This window comes from Oncorhynchus tshawytscha, linkage group LG02, assembly GCF_018296145.1.
Source record: "Oncorhynchus tshawytscha isolate Ot180627B linkage group LG02, Otsh_v2.0, whole genome shotgun sequence".
Taxonomy (NCBI): domain Eukaryota; kingdom Metazoa; phylum Chordata; class Actinopteri; order Salmoniformes; family Salmonidae; genus Oncorhynchus; species Oncorhynchus tshawytscha.
This window is the reverse complement of record NC_056430.1, coordinates 46402308-46412684: the sequence shown is the minus strand read 5'-3', so window position 1 is coordinate 46412684 and position 10377 is coordinate 46402308. Positions and strand designations below refer to the sequence as shown.

The 10377-nt window shown below is 46.8% G+C and overlaps 1 protein-coding gene across 4 annotated transcripts in view; it reads left to right on the top strand.

Annotated features, from left to right (window-relative positions):
• erc2 (ELKS/RAB6-interacting/CAST family member 2) overlaps window positions 1–10377 on the top strand; it is a 69003-nt gene that overhangs the window by 22212 nt on the left and 36414 nt on the right. The gene's annotated exons all lie outside the window — the stretch shown is intronic.

Below are 10377 nucleotides of genomic sequence, written 5' to 3'. Positions count from 1 at the left end.
CTTCTGTGCCTCCACTATCTCAGTACCCTTCATGTCATTCAACACTTCTTCTCTCCTCGGCTTCTCCCTCACTTCACTATCTCCTCTTCCCCATTCCACTGCCATTCCCTGTTGGCCAACGCAGGCTGAATGATTATTCATGCAATGCTTACATGGCAGGGTTGATAGTGGGTTCGAAACACGCACGCACACACCCACACACCCACACTGCTGTGAGCGGTTTATTTGTGTTTCTCTCTGACTCAGCGCTTTAGCTCCAGTCCATGTGTCAGATATGAACAGAGGGAGAACACACACGCACACACACACACACACACACACACACTACCCCCCCCCCACACACTCTCAGGGGGACGCAGCTGCTACCGTCTCTGCTGCCTGGCACAACCATGTCAGTGTGTTTACGTGTGTCTGCCCCCTTAGCCCATGTCCAAACGCTAACCAATCATTTACACTCCGTTGCCAATTAAGAGCCGTTTTTAAGTAGAAATGTTCTATCTCTGTTGTTGATGATCACGTTGGCTCAAAAAGGTGCTATAGAAAAGCACCCAGACCCAGTAAAGTAGTAATAATAATAATATATGCCATTTAGCAGGTTCTTTAATCCAAAGCAGAAACAGATTTTATGGGTGGCCCCAGTAGGAATCGAACCCACAATTCTGCTGTTGCAAGCACCATGCTCCACCAACTGAGCCGTAGTAAGGTGTATGTTATCATGCCTCCTCCCTGTCCCTTGCTCAGTGGGGTATGTATGACGGGTATGGACAGCCAATAGTACTCCCTGACCCCAGGAGATGGAGTGTGTTGTGTTCATCAGACCTCAGACCCCCCCCCCCACCAGCCTTCTCCCTCCTCCAATATCTGCTGAGTCACGACGGACAGGCCAGGGCCCCTGTGGGTAATCAAAAGAGGACCATTGCGCCCTCCCCAGAAGCTTGGCTGGTTCGTAAAACCTGCAAATTCAGACAAATAACAGGTGTAATGGGTCTGCACTCAAAAGTATGTTGCATAGTGCTTACCTCATTCAATGTATTTTTTTTGTGTGATTTTCCCCGCATCAGGGATAGCGTATACAGACATCTCGGCTTTGCATCCTGCTTCAGCATGTAGGTGCACATTTTCAGGCAAAACAGCATATGTAGGGAACACAGATGAGCAACCGATGAGCAGCACGTGCTTCTAATCAGGTTTGCCACTCATCTGCCAATCTGGGTGTGGCTTCTCTGGTCTACCTGTATTGAAGTTGGCCCCGAGATAGAGCCCAGAGTAGAGATAGAGCCCGGAGTAGAGATAGAGCCCGGAGTAGAGATAGAGCCCGGAGTAGAGATGGAGCCCGGAGTAGAGATGGAGCTCGGAGTAGAGATAGAGCCCGGAGTAGAGATGGAGCCCGGAGTAGAGATGGAGCCCGGAGTAGAGATAGAGCCCGGAGTAGAGATGGAGCCCGGAGTAGAGAGGGAGCCCGGAGTAGAGAGGGAGCCTGGAGTAGAGATAGAGCCCGGAGTAGAGAGGAGAGGAGGATGGGGATAGGAGAGGAGGATGGGGATAGGAGAGGAGGATGGGGACAGGAGAGGAGGATGGGGACAGGAGAGGAGGATGGGGCAGGAGAGGAGGATGGGGATAGGAGAGGAGGATGGTTGCAGGAAAGAAGGATGGGGCAGGAGAGGAGGATGGGGATAGGAGAGGAGGATGGGGACAGGAGAGGATGGGGGCAGGAGAGGAGGATGGGGATAGGAGAGGAGGATGGTTGCAGGAGAGAAGGATGGGGCAGGAGAGGAGGATGGGGATAGGAGAGGAGGGTGGAGACAGAAGAGGATGGGGATAGGAGAGGAGGATGGGGATAGGAGAGGAGGATGGTTGCAGGAGAGAAGGATGGGGCAGGAGAGGAGGATTGGAACAGGAGAGGAGGATGGGGGCAGCAGTGGAGGATGGGGATAGGAGAGGAGGATGAGGACAGGAGAGGAAGATGGGGACAGGAGAGGAGCATGAGGATAGGAGAGGAGGATGGTTGCAGGAGAGGAGGATGGGGCAGGAGAGGAGGACGGGGCAGGAGAGGAGGATGGGGATAGGAGAGATGGGTGGGTATAGGAGAGGAGGATGGGGGCAGGAGAGGAGGATGGGGACAGGAGAGGAGGATGGGGATAGGAGAGAAGGATGGGGATAGGAGAGGAGAGGAGGATGGGGCCAGGAGAGGAGGATGGGGACAGGCGAGGAGGATGGGGATAGGAGAGGAGGATGGGGGCAGGAAAGGAGAATGGGGATAGGAGATTAGGATGGGGACAGGAGAGGAGGATTGGGGACAGGAGAGGAGGATGGGGATAGGAGAGAAGGATGGGTATAGGAGAGGAGGATGGGGGCAGGAGAGGAGGATGTCGACAGGAGAGGAGGATGGGGAGAGGAGAGGAGGATGAGGATATGAGAGGAGGATGGGGGAGGAGTGGAGGATGTGGACAGGAAAGGAGGATGGGGACAGGAGAGGATGATGGGGACAGGAGAGGAGGATGGGGACTGGAGAGGAGGATGGGGGAGGAGTGGAGGGTAGGATGGGGGAGGAGAGGAAGGGGGTTGGGGGAGGAGAGGAAGGGGGATGGAGGAGGAGAGGAGGGGAAGGGACGGAGAGGATGGTTGGAGTAGAGGAGTGTAGGATAGGATGATGAAAGGAGGAGAGAATGGGTATAGGAAGGGTGGATGAGGAGAGAAGAGGAGGGGAGGAAAGGAGGGGAGGTTATGTATGGGAAGGGATGAAGGGGAGAGGAGAGGATGTTCGTTTTAACCCTGTGTGAAAAATGTTTTATTGGACCGCATCCTCCAATTCTGTTCCAACGGGTCAGAATATTGATCATGAGGGAGAGAGATAAGTAAAGAGAGCTAGAGAGCTAGAGAGATAAAGAGCAAGAGAGAATGATATAGAATGAAATAAGAAATGACAAAGTGGAGGGAGGGAGGGATAGAGAGAGAGAAAGATAAATGTGCAATGGCCCTGCTGAACCCCCTGACAGAGAGAAATATAATCTCTTCTGGTTTTCTGTGTTTCTGTGTAGTTGTGTGTGTTTATTTGAGAATTGCTGTGTGTGAGTCAGTACTTGTATGGTCGGAGAATCATGACTGTGTGTACAGAGGAGGTTTGAGTCTTTGAGTGTTGAGGTGGATGATTGATTTGCATGGGAGTGCTGTTCATCCAATATAGTATGTGAATGTGTAGTCCATTGTTCAGCTTGCTTTCGTAACAACATGTAGTATAATGCATAGTCAGAGAAAGCAAATGGTCACAGACAGTCATACTGTACAGTCCTAAGTGATTGCACATAATGTGTGTGTGTGTTTGTGTATGTGTGTGTGTGCGTGTCATAGATTATGATTCACATAGCTGCTGCAGCGACTCCAGGCGTTGTTGCTTCACTGCAAGGCCACGACTTCATCAACCTCTTTCCCCGGCTAATACATCACGTTACTGACTAGCTGGGAATATTAATATGAATAAAACAAAACGTCAGAAATCAGGAGAAATGAATGTCAACTGAGCGAGTGAATGTTACTTACCGTGCATTCGGAAAGCATTCAGACCCATTCACTTTTTTCACATTTTGTTGCGCTACAGCCTTATTCTAAAATGTATAAACATTTTATTTTTCCTCTACAATCTACACACAATACCCCATAATGACAAAGCAAAAACAGGTTTTTAGAAATTTAGAACATGTATTAAAAATAAAAAACTGAAATATCACATTTACATAAGTATTCAGACCCTTTACTCAGTACTCTGTTGAAGCACCTTAGGAAGCGATTACAGCCTCAAGTCTTCTTGTGTATGACGCTACAAGCTCGGCACACCTGTATTTGGGGAATTTCTCCCATTCTTCTCTGCAGATCCTCTCAAGATCTGTCAGGTTGGATGGGGAGTGTCGCTGCACAGCTATTTTCAGGTCTCTCCAGAGATGTTTGATCAGGTTCATGTCCGGGCTTTGGCTGGGCCACTCGAACATTCAGAGACTTGTCCCGGAGCCAATCCTGCGTTGTCTTGGCTGTGTGCTTAGGGTCTTTGTCTTGTTGGAAGGTGAATCTTCAGCCCAGTCTGAGGTCCTGAGCACTCTGGAGCAGGTTTTCATCAAGGATCTCTCTGAAAAACATCCCCACAGCATGATGCTGCCACCAACATGCTTCACTGTAGGGATGGTGCCAGGTTTTCTCCAGACGTGACGCTTTGCATTCAGGCCAGAGAGCTCAATCTTGGAGTCATTTAGGTGCATTTTGGCAAACGCCAAGTGGGCTGTCAAGTGCCTTTTACTGAGGAGTGGCTTCCGTCTGGCCACTCTACCATAAAGGCCTGATTGGTGGAGTGCTGCAAAGATGGTTGTCCGTCTGGAAGGTTCTCCCATCTCCACAGAGGAACTCTGGAGCTCTGTCAGAGTGACCATTGGGTTCTTGATCACCTCCATGTCCAAGGCTCTTCTTCCCCTGATTGCTCAGTTTGGCCGGGAGGCCAGCTCAAGGAAGAGTCTTTGTGGTTACAAACTTCTTCCATTGAAGAATGATGGAGGCCACTGTGTTCTTGGGGACCTTCAATGCAGCAGAAATGTTTTGGTACCCTTCCCCAGATCTGTGCCTCAACACAATCCTGCCTCGGACAATTGGACAATTCCTTCAACTTCATGGCTTGGTTTTTGCTCTGACATTTACTGCCAACTGTGGGACCTTATATAGACAGGTGTGTGCCTTTCCAAATCATGTCCAATTAATTGAATCACAATTCATCAACCACAGTTGGACTCCAAACGAACTGTAGAAATCTCAAGGATGATCAATGGAAACCGGATGCACCTGAGCATCATTCTGAGTCTCATAGCAAAAGGTCTGAATAGTTATGTAAATAATGTATTTCTGTTTTTTAAATTTTGTATAAATTTGCAAATATTTCTGAAACAATTTTTTGCTGTGTCATTATAGAGTACTGTGTGTGAATTGATGAGGGAAATATATAATTTAATCTATTTTAGAATAAGGCTGCAGTCTTACAAAATGTGGAAAAAGTCAAGGGGTCTGATTACTTTCCGATGGCACTGTAGTTAAAATCATGCATCATTTTGACATGTTGAATATTCAATGGGTGATTATTCAGCACATGACTTATGTTTAAACATAAATCTCATTTAGCACTCTCTCTACATATTTACTTTAATTGTCCCCTTTAATTGGCGTTTTAGCAACAATATGGAATCCATATTATGTCTATTATGGTGTCTGCTGCCTTGTGTGTTTGTGTATCAATGTTCGAAAGAGAGAAAAAATAACATAGGGAGAAAGAGAGGGAGGAAAAGAGGGCGAGAGAGATTGAGGGAGATAAAGAGTGTGAGTAAGAGAGGATGGCAGGGTGAGCGTGTGTGAATGTAGTTTTGTGAGCACGAGTAAAGATTTGAGAGGCTTTAAGTGGTTTTGAGCGTACTGGCCCAAAAAGACTGCGATGCTTACATAAGTGAGTGTTGCCCAATGCAGTGGAAGTGAAAGGCACTGGCACAGTCCAGTAGAGAAAGACTAAGAGACAGCACCCTGCTAGAGTGATCACTGCCCTCTGCTGGGTGGAATGACACACTACCACAGCACAGGATATAGGGGCTGTGGCCCAGGCACAGATTAAGCCTAGCCCTGGATTTAAAAGTACTTTCATTGAGCTTTCTTTTAATACAGGGCTAGGCTAAATATTTTCCCCGGAAACCGTGCCCCATTGTACCACACCTATTCTTTATAAATCACAATACTGTGTAATGATTCACCTGGTGTGTGGTTACTAGTGTCAATTTGCAATGCCTTGTATGTATTGCAGACTGGAATATGTTCTGGGATTCATCCAATGGCATTGAGGAGTTTACCACATCAGTCACCGGCTTCATTAATAAGTGCATTGACGACCTCGTCCCCACAGTGACCGTACGTACATATCCCAACCAGAAGCCATGGATTACAGACAACATCCGCACTGATCTAAAGGCTAGAGCTAATGTCCTTGATGTCACTACTGCTGTACTTTCTGTCTGCTGTACTCTGTTTTATTTATTTTTATAAAGCTGCCGCTTTCAAGGAGTGGGACACTAATCCGGATGCTTATAAGAAATTCTGCTATGCCCTCTGATGAACCATCAAACAGGCAAAGCATCAATGCAGTACCAAGATCGAATCCTACAACACCTGCTCTGACGCTCGTCGGATGTGGCAGGGCTTGCAAAATATAACGGATTACAAAGGGAAACCCAGCCGCAAGCTGTCCAGTGAAGGGAGAGTATTAGACAAGCTAAATACCTTGTATGTTAGAAAAACTGAATCATGCATGAGAGCACCAGCTGTTCCAGACGACTTTGTGCTCACGCTCTCCGTAGCCGATGTGAGTAAGACCTTTAAACAGGTTAACATTCACAAGGCCGCAGGGCCAGACAGATTACGAAGACGTGTACTCAGAGCATGCGCTGCCCAGCTGGCAACTGTCTTCACTGACATTTTCATCCTCTCCCTGACCCAGTCTGTAATACCTACATGTTTCAAGCCGACCAGCATAGTCACTGTGCCCAAGAACACCAAGGTAACTTGTCTAAATGACCAACACCTCGTAGCACTCACCTCTGTAGCCATGAAATGCTTTGAAAGGCTGGTCATCGCACACATCAACACCATCATACCAGACACCCTGGACCCACTCCAATTTGCATACCACGCCAACAGATCCTCAGACGTGGCAATCTTTATTGCACTCCGCACTGCCCTTTCCCAACTTACCTTTTCCCTTCGCTTGTGGACTTCAGTGCACAATACACCAGCTGTCTGTGACCAGGTGAAGAAACCTTTCCAAGCCAAGCTTTAATTTCCTAACCGCTGATCACTACACTCAACCTACATTGTTGTCATCATATTAGCTAACGTTGGGAATTCTAAATCTAGCTAGCTCGCTTTCTATTTCTCTCTCACTCTCTCTTGCTTCTCCTTCATTTTTGAAGAAATGTATTTGTTCAAAACTGTTCAACTATTGGCTTTCTCTTTCTTTGAGTCAACTACTCACCACATGTATGTACTGTAGTTACAGCTAGCTGTAGCTTTTGCTATCAGTACGAGATTCATTCTGTGATCCTTTGATTGAGTGGACAACATGTCAGTTCATGCTGCAAGAGCTCTGATAGGTTGGAGGGCGTCCTCCGGAAGTTGTCATAATTACTGTTTAAGTCTATGGAAGGGGGTGAGAACCACGAGCCTCCTAGGTTTTGGATTGAAGTCAATGTACCTAGAGGAGGATGGAAAATACCTGCCCTCCGGCTACAGCATGGTGCTACCCTACAGAGTGCTTTTCAGGCTACTGTGGACCTTCATTTCAAAACAGTGTGATTTAATCAATTATTTGGTGACATTAATATATTTAGTTCATTTTTATCTGAAAATTATAACTTTTTTAATGTTTCATTATTTACATTTTTCTGAAATTCACTGAGGAGGATGGTCCTCGCCTTCCTCCTTTGAGGAGCTTCCACTGGTGTGAATGCTGTTCAATGACTACAGCTCAGCGTTCAACACCATAGTACCCTCCAAGCTCATCACTAAGCTCAGGACCCCGGGATTAAACACCTCCCTATCTGCATTGACCATTTTTGCACTAGCTCTTTATACTCATCATGTATGCTGCTGCTACTGTTTATTATCTATTCTGCCTCAACACTGTATCCCATACATATCAACATAATTTACTTTGTACCACTGCATATCAACTCGGTACTGATACTCCATGTATATAGCCAAGTTATTGTTACTCATTGTGCATTTATTCCCTCTGTAATTTTCTTTTTCATGTTTCTATTATGTATATTTGTTTGAATTATCTTTGCATTGTTTGGAAGTAAGCAAGCATTTCACTGTTAGTCTACACCTGTTGTTTACGAAGCATGGGACAAATACACATTTGATTTGATTTAGATTTGATTTGGTGAGACTTAATGCCGAAAGTGTTCACCACTAAATAACCTCACCTTCTTTTTCCACAAAGGTTTCCATTATGTTTTAGACTGATTTAGACTGACATGTCTTTGTGTGAGTTTGTGACGTTCCTCACCACACCACAAGGTTCTATACTGTACCATGAGGTTCTCTACTGTACCATGAGGTTCCTTAGTGTACCAATTCCATCAGAACGGATAGAGATAAATGATTTGAGGGTTGGGATAACCAGACACATCCTCACACATTTTCCTCGTGTCCTTCACGGGAGCTCTCACTGTAGCTCACGGTCTCCACGTGCGCTTCGTGTTTTGTACTGTTCTGACGCTGTGTTCTCCGTTGCGCTATGTTTCTCTTCTGTTGGCTCCACCCGTGCTACTCCAGCTGCTGGACACCAGGAGAACCAAGGTTTGTCCCTATGTTTGCAACCGCTACCCTGACTGCCGTGTCTGCACAACATAGAGTCACCACGAGAGTGATGTCGTCGTGTGTCTTCGGTGCCCCCAGAGACCTGGCAGTCCTGTTCCTCTGCCCCCCCACCCCTCCCACCCCTCTGGGCTGTGTCGGAAATGCACCCTATTCCCAATGTAGTGCACTACATTTGACCAGAACTTGTGTGCTCTGGCTAAAAGTAGTACACTAGGCCTATGTTGGGAGTAGGGTTGCCATTTTGGACACGCTCCGAATTGGACCCCCATACACACACCAGCAAGGAGTGTGATTGGTTTAGCCTGCACCGTTCCCTAAGCCCTACCCGCGTCCGTCAGACCCTCTCCCTGCTCTTACACACTGCCGAGTAGAATTCTTCTGTGTTCTCCCTTTACTGGGTGTGGCTCTACTATAGGGGTGTGGCTGCTGTGTGACCCTTGTGACCCTATAGTATACTCTAAAATAGGCTGTGTTTTGTTCAATTTCCCCGCCCCCTAAACCTCAACACCCAGGCTACGTTCCAATATCCATACTAGTGTAGCACTAAGAATGCATGGCCCAATCAGTGTATAGTGGCATGCTAGGGTGGATATTGGAACAGAGCCACTTGTCTCCTTCTTATTTCTTCCTATAGTGGATGTGTCTTTTTTTTCTCTTCTCAAGTAATGTACAAGTAATGTCTTTGTCTCTTTGTATGCGCACACACATGCATACGCCACAGGAGGTTGGTGGCACCTTAATTGGGGAGGACGGGCTCATAGTAATGGATGGAAGGGACATAATGGAATGGTATGGAACTCCATGTTTGACACCGTTCCATTGACTTCATTCCAGCCATTACTATGAGCTGTCCTCCTCTCAGCAGCCACCAGTGGCACACGTACACACACGCACCCGCCTCCCTAACACACAGCATAAAGGGTGGACATGGACCCAGAGGTCCACTGAGTCTACTGCTGTTGGTTGGCTACCAGCTCTCAGTGAGAACACTGTCTACTGCGCTGTGCACGGATCTCTGCTGCTCGACCACTCGGCAGCACGGACAGCACATACACACCCCCTACAGTAATGATAGATAATGATCACTAATGCTGCAACAATCAAGCGTTCTGTTGAAAGTGCAAGCTGTTGAACGCGAGCCGTCCAACTCTGAACACTTGACAGGGAATCGGACAAAACTGTTATCGAAGGTTCACGGTTCTACAAGTTCTTCACGTTCCCCACGATACAGGGAAGGATTGTGCACTTTCAGTTGCACAATCGGTTTCTCCCAGCAACACAACGATTCAGTCATTCATTGGATGGCTTTGTTTAAATGTGGCTCTCGTAGTATTCCTACCGTCAAAGCTTCAAGAGAGATTCCTACAGATTAGATTGCTGATGCACGGTACTGCACATAGATAACCGTTTACAGTACACCTTACTCACCCTGAAAATAGTTACAGAAGGTGGAAAGCAAGTCGATCACGAATAGTATGTAAAAAACCACTTGCCTTTTATTTAACGTCTTCTCATACTGTCATACTTTGTGTCATTTGTATTTTTTCTTTTTGTCTTTCATGCCATAGTGAGGTAAGTCCTCAAATTCCTTTCCAAGTGTGTTTGGCAGGAACTGTATTTCCCCAGAGATTGAATAGATTACGGTGTGTGTTTCTGAGTTTGTGTGTGCTCTTCGTAATACACATCTCCTTTTCGCAGGGCCACCTTCAAAATCCCCCCTCACTATAAGATGTATTGGTGTCTGTGAGTTTGCGTGTGTGTCTGAAAATGTCCCTCCATATGTACATATTCAGTGACCCATCCTAGTCTGATCTGTCATTTAATTGAATCCACCCTAGACTACGTGCTGCGACCCTACCAGATTGAGACTCCTTGACGTGTGTGTGTGTGTGTGTATGTGTGTGCGCTTGCATGTGCATGTGCTTTCATGTGTGTGTGTGTGTGTGTGTGTGTGTGTGTGTGTGTGTGTGTGCGTGCGTATGT